This window comes from Giraffa tippelskirchi, chromosome X, assembly GCF_054371585.1.
Source record: "Giraffa tippelskirchi isolate mGirTip1 chromosome X, T2T-mGirTip1v1.2.pri, whole genome shotgun sequence".
Classification (NCBI taxonomy): domain Eukaryota; kingdom Metazoa; phylum Chordata; class Mammalia; order Artiodactyla; family Giraffidae; genus Giraffa; species Giraffa tippelskirchi.
In genome coordinates, this window is record NC_137289.1 from 140,339,554 (window position 1) to 140,346,678 (window position 7,125).

Genomic DNA, 7,125 nt, shown 5'->3' on the forward strand with positions numbered 1-7,125 from the left:
TTTTGAACTGTGGTGTTGGAGAAGACTCTTGAGAGTCCCTTGGACTGCAAGGAGATCCAACCAGTCCATCCTAAAGGAGATCAGTCCTGGATGTTCATTGGAAGGACTGATGTTGAAGCTGAAACTCCAATACTTTGGCCACCTGATGAGAAGAGCTGACTCACTGGAAAAGACCCTGATGCTGGGAAAGATTGAGGGCAGGAGGAGAAGGCGACTACAGAGGATGAGATGGCTGGATGGCATCACCGACTCAATGGACATGGGTTTGGGTGGACTCCAGGAGTTAGTGATGGACAGGGAGGCCTGGCGTGCTGCGGTTCATGGGGTCACCAAGAGTCGGACACGACTGAGCGACTGAACTGAACTGAAATGAGTGCAGTTGTGCGGTAGTTTGAACATTTTTTGGCATAGCCTTTCTTTGGGATTGGAATAAAAACTGACCTTTTCCATTCCTGTGGCCACTGCTGAGTTTTCCAGATTTTCTGGCATACTGAGTACAACACTTTAACAGCATCATCTTTTTAGGATTTGAAACAGCTCAGCTGGAATTCCATCACCTCCACTAACTTTCTTCATAATCCCAGTTTTATGCGTACTCATTTTTGTGTTTGTGTGTCTTTGTGTATTAAGTGCTACACAATTTTATCCCTTTGTAGATTCATGTATCCATCACCACTGTCAAGATACCGAACAATTCCAATGCCACAAGCACAAGGATTCCTCCCTCATGTTGCTGTTTTATAACCACACTCACATTCCTTAAACCTTACCCCTAATCCCTAAAGTCTGGCCACTACTAATCTCTCCAGGATTTCTAAGGTTTTGTCATTTCAAAAATGCTGTATGAGTAGAGTGATAAGGCATATAACCTTTTGGGATTGGCTTGTTTTGTGCAACATAATTCCCTATAGATTCACTCAAGTTGTGTGTATCAATTGTCCCTTTCTTTTTATCGCTGAGTAGGATTCCGTGGTATGGATTGTAGAATGGCTTGTTTAACTATTCACCAGAAGAAGGACATCTGGGCTGATTTCAGTTCTTGGCTCTTACAAATAAAGCTGCTATGAACATTCACAGATGCATTTTTCATCTAACATTTTGTTTTGCTAGCACTATAGTAATTTCTCTTATTCATTAATCTTAGACTATTGGTAATTTTCCAAACTTTTCAAGTAAAATCTGTTGGGTTAATTGCTTTATACATTTTAAGCATATGTAATTTCCCTTTAGTGAGATTATGAAGTAGTTTCTAAGTGGTATTATGAATTTCTCTGACTTTTCTTCTAACATATTTTGAAAAGCAAGTCTCAATAGAAATTTGTAAACAACCTTACAATTATAGACCTCTTGATGACTCTGAAAGCTTTACATTAGTGCTGGTTTCCTCTTCGCAAGAATTAAATGAAGCAATCTTGCTGTAACTTCTGCACCTCATAAATATGTATTAGGAGACAAATTTTCCAACTGATACATTTATGTGCCATCACTAAGGGTCAGAGACATGTTACAGGTTTGAGATTTGTGCCCTTGGGTCTTTAGGCATAAAGTACAATAATGATGTAATTTACATTCAGCCTCAGATACACTGAAAATTGCCAAATACCAGGCTATTCTATTTTCAAAAACCACCACTGATCCTTTTAAAGGCAAAGTATGCTCTTGTTGTGGTTATTTACCTGCCTGAGCTCTAAGCTGACCCTTTTAACTCTGCTATGATACCAGGGCTGGGGCTCTGCAAACTGCTTTTCCAAACTCCCAAGCCAGTTCCCTTCCCATTAGGTTCTGTCAGTGAAGGAGGGACAATGGACCTATGGTTGCCAGCTTCCATCAACAGTCCTCACTCTCCCCCAACCTCATGCAGGGCTCCAGCCTCCAGCTTCCTTCAGCCTTCCCAGCATCACCACACCACAGCCCCACAGAGATACCAGTGCCCACCAGCCACACTTTCTTGGAGGTCTGAGCAGGGGCTGCAGGAGTGCACCCACCAAAGGTCCACACACCAGCCTGTGCAGGGCCTCTCTTCCAAGCTCTGAGGTCCTGGTAATCCCACTTCTTTCCTTTCACGCTCAGAGCCCTAGGCGTGGGAGCTGCTTCTTGCAGTTACTAATATCAGTTCTAGGGGTACAAGTGAAGTGAAGTGAAGTCACTCAGTCGTACCTGACTCTTTGCGACCCCATGGACTGTAGCCTACCAGGCTCCTCCATCCATGGGATTTTCCAGGCAAGGGTACTGGAGTGGGTTGCCATTTTCTTCTCCAGAGGATCTTCCCAACCCAGGGATCAAACCAGGGTCTCCCACATTGCAGGCAGAGGCTTTACTGTCTGAACCACCAGGGAAGCAGAGGGATACAAGAAGCAGTGACAAAAATCCAAGTTGCCTTGTTATCTTTTCTTCCAGCTGTGTATCCAGTTCTCTGTATTGAATCTGCTCTGTTGGAAACACTTTGTATGCCTTTCTGTTTTCCTGTAGCTTTCACAGAATTGCAAATACACATTTGCAAAGTTTTCAGTACCTTATCTCTTTCCTTTCCAACTGCAAGGGTCACAATCCTTATTCAGTAGAATATGTAGTTAAATTCAGGCCTTGGAGGGGGAAGGGGTTAGGTGAACATCAGACATTCTTCGGTTGTAAGCAACAGATGGACTCAGGCCAACTTCAGCAAAAAGGGAATATACGGTAGGGCCTGAGGAGATGACAGAATAAAAGAGCTATTCTAGACATCTCAGAACCAGGAACCAGTGGCCAGCACTTTGGGGTGCTTCACCAGCAATAGTCTAGGGAATCCACATTCCAGAAAGGGTGTGGTTGATTAGCCCCTGGGGGTTAAGTACCTCTGCTTTGGCTGCTGGAGAGCAGGGTATCCTGATGGACAGTCCTATCAAACTGTTAGAAGTCTGGAGAAGGAAGTGGAGCTCACTCTGGAGGAGGAAGAATGGACAATGGCCAGCAATTACCAAGTCCAGTGAAATTCAGAGGAGGTCTTCAGCTGTAAACTAAAATGTATTATATACTAAAACTTTGAATGAAAGAACATGCTAGGGGTAGAATGCTCAGAGAAAGTTTTCTAAAAGGAGGTTCTATGTGATAAGACTTCTCATCTCTGCTATGGATTGGGTAAAGGTCAGGAGGAATTTACTATTCAATATTTTTCATTTGAGAAGTATTTATTTTCTCCGCCCTGGTGATTCTAAGTCTAAGCCCCAGGGATTCTGGTCTGGGTCATTTCCTTGACTCACTGTCACCAATGAAGAGCTCGACTGGCTTAACCTTAAAGGCTAGCACAGCAGGGTAAATTGGCCTTTCAGAAATCTAGAGGGACACTCCACAGGGGTTAAATATTAACTAATTTATAAGTATAAAAGAATTACTTCACTCTATCTAATATCACAATAGTAAATGAAAACAAAGTACAAGTTCAGACAAGTAGAGTGTGCTTTCAATTTTATAATAATTTTCCTCCAACTCCCTCTCACACAATTGCATTAAATATTTTAAGAGAGATTACTTAGAATTGTATCACACTAAAGCAATTCTGTCCATTTGTTTCCGTCACTCATCTACCATTCCTTTTGATATTTTTTATAAAATGTGTGGGATTTATTCTGTTTATAAGACTAATGACTGTCCATTGAAGAAAACTTTTAAATAGAGCAACATATAAACAACAAAACAACCATCATCCATAATATCAGCAACCAAGAGACAATGACTATTAACGTTTTTGTGTATTTTCTTCCACTCCTAATGATTTGGATAAAAACAATTTGGCCAGAAACAAAAACTGGTATTCTTTATGTACTTCTTTTACTTGTGTAATTTTCAGATTTTTCTGTAATGAGTTTTCCTTTCTCAATAAGAAAAACAAACAATAAAGGGATATATAAAAGAGCAGGAGAGCTGTGTGTTGTTCATTCCAGGTATCTCCAGTTCCCATAACACTGCTTGGCACACAGTAAGAACTGCAACATCTTTTTGAATGGCTACGATTTTTTTGCCAAAAACTAGTGAGAAAGAGTTGCTAATGAACAGATTCATTCACAGCTATGTCGGATATTATTTCCCTCTCTCATTCCTTTTGGTTAACAGTTCATTTTATCACATATAATCATTTTTGCTGTCTTAATAGAAGACCAAGTAAATACCAATTCTAACTCCAACATTCACTATGTGACCTTGGCACTGTTTACCTGAGCTTCCTCGTCTGGTAAGCTCTGGTTCAGTTGCTGGGGGTACACCAAAACAAAGATCCTGCCATTGATTTGCATTCTAGTGTAGGAGAAAAAGCCTATGAACAAACATTTGTCGGGTGGTAATAAGTGCTCTGAAAAAAAAGGAAGGGGGCAGAAAGTGATTACCTGTGGAGGCAGATGAGGGTGTGTTGCTGTTTTATAAGGGGCGGTCAGATAAAGAACAGACTTGCAGTTGCCATGTGGGAAGAGGGAGGGGAAGGAAGGATTGGGAGTTTGGGATTAGCAGATGCAAACTATTATATATAGGATGGATAAACAACAAGGTCCTAGGGTATAGCACAGGGAACTATATTCAATATCCCATGATAAACTATAATGGAAAAGAATATGAAAAAGAATATATATATATATGTATAACTGAATCACCTTGCTGCACAACAGAAATTAACACAACATTGTAAATCAACTATACTTCAATAAAATTTTTAAAAATTCGTAAAGGGTAGTCAGGAACTGGCGACAGGTTTCAAAAAATATACTAGTGACCAGTCTCAAACCACAAGTTGTGACTCATCACAATCGCGAAAGCAATGTAGGGAGTCATCTGAGTATTTTAAAAAATGAAATAAAATACCAGAGTGTACTGCACATATTAAAGGCTAGCATTGTGTGGTATAACTTGTTTTGGTTTATATACAAGTGTACTAACCTGTAAAACACAGTCAGCGTGGAGAAATTGGTGGTTAACACTATAGCAACTTTGAGGTAAGCAGTGTTAGAGAAAGGTACCTAAACAGGGCATCTCTCGGTTAGGATAGTCCACACCTTGTGAGTGCATTAGCTTCAGTCGTGTCCGAATCTTTGCAACCCTATGGACTGTAGCCCGCCAGGCTCCTCTGTCTATGGGATTCTCCAGGCAAGAATACGGGAATCGGTTGCCATTTGCCATTTTCTCCTCCAGGGGATCTTCCCTATTTGATTAGCAGACTTAGCTAAGTGCAAGAGAGACAAAAAGACAACCACAGAGAAAGTAAAAGAAAAGATTAGGACCAGAGCTAAGTAGGTGGGGTCAAAGGCAAAAAACCATAACTGAACAGTCTGCAATTCAAGAGAGAAAAACTGATATCACATTTTTGAGGCAAAAAAGTACCTAGCCAGAAAAAAGACCAACAATTTTGGAGAAATAAAACTGGCAGATTCAATTTAACAACAACAAAATCCAGAACTAACACAATATGCTGTACCAGATACTTTTGGATTAAGTGTATGATAGCACCCGAATATCTTCACGAACTCCCAAAATATCTGTTCTATATTTCCTACTCAGACACTTAGTGAGATGGACAGCATAGATTTTAAAATCATATCGTCTGGAAAGATTTCTTTCCACCCTTTAAACATTTAATAGGTTTTAGAAATCATGCCTACCCATCAGAAAATAAGTAAAATATATTAAAGGGAGACTGGAAAACAGCTGCCAAGCCTTCAATTATTCTAGAACAAGGTGGGCAAACTACAGTCCTCCATCTAAATCTAATCTGCCAACAGTTTTCATAGGGCCCAGGAGCTCAAAAATTTTTTTCCATTTTCAAACGGTTGAAAATAATCAAAAGAACATTTCGTGACTCGTGAAAGTTATATGAAGTTCACATTTCAGTGCCTATTAAGTTTTATTGGAATACAGCCAGGTTCACCCATCTTGTCTAGGGCTGCTTTCTCGCTGTAACACTGACAAGTACTTGCCCCCAAAGACTGAAATATTTACTATCTGGCCCCTTTTGGAAAAAAAAAAAACAACATTTACCAACCAGTGTTTTAGAACAAGGCTGTGTTTAAACACCCTTCCAACCCTCTTCCCTCTCCAGCCGCTCCTCCCTTCCCCAGCTTCAGTCACTAACATTCCTGGGCCTGACATGAAAGGGAGAGCGTTATAATAATGAATTGTATCATATCGGAAACCAGAGACACCAGACAGTAAATTTCTATATAAGGTAATACGAGTGGTTCTGCCATGGACTAGAGGAATGCCTGGGTTTGTTTCCCGATCAGAAAAGTGGGTATCAGAGCAGCAACTGCCCGATTTCTTTTGAGAATCACCATCGTCACTTGCAAGAAGGCACTTTGAAAACAGCATAGCAGCAAGTGTTCTGGGGCAGGGGTGTATTGCAGGGAGGGCCTCCTCTCAGAGTCTGGATGTAGACTGAGGTTGCCTTTGCGCTAGGCTCCTTGGCCACCTCCCCCCAGCCCGTCCCCTCTGCTCCTGGCCCTCATTTTCATTCCCTTTTGGCCTTGCAGCCTGCTTTCTCCTCACCCCTGCGTACCCCTCAGGGGCTAGCTACCAAGTTCCAGGGGAGGGCAAGGCTCAGGCAAGCCGGTCCCAGGTCAGCTCTACCCAGCTCTTTACAGCTTCGCCAGCCTAGGGTGGGGTCACCCTGGGACCCCCGCAGGTGACAAATATGACTCAGCAAGGCCCAGGGCTAGAACGGAGACAAGAATGGCGGTGCAGAAACAAAATCCTCTGCAGTACGATAGGCCTCAAATTTCATTTTAAAGACTCGAATTTGTTAACAAACAAAAACGTAACTCAAATCAGCCTCGGGGCGCTGGCGGCCTGTGCTTGAACAGGCCGCAGATTTAGCCTACAAGGCAGGCCCAGCGGCTTGAACAGTCAGAAAACGCCCGCGGCCTCTGCTAAAGGCCCCCTTTGCCTCCGACAATCCCACCTCGGCTCGACCAGGCCCCTGAAAAGGCCAGTCGACTGGAGGGAGAACTTTCAGAGTGCACAGACTTGCATGTCAGTGACTGTCAGGGAGACTTTGAGGGCACAGTAGTCTCTCGAGACTAGAAACCATTTTCCTCTCTAGCGCTGAGATTTTGCTTGGCTAAGCGGCAGCAGCCTCCCAGCCCCCCACCCCCACCGCCAAAGCCGCAGCAA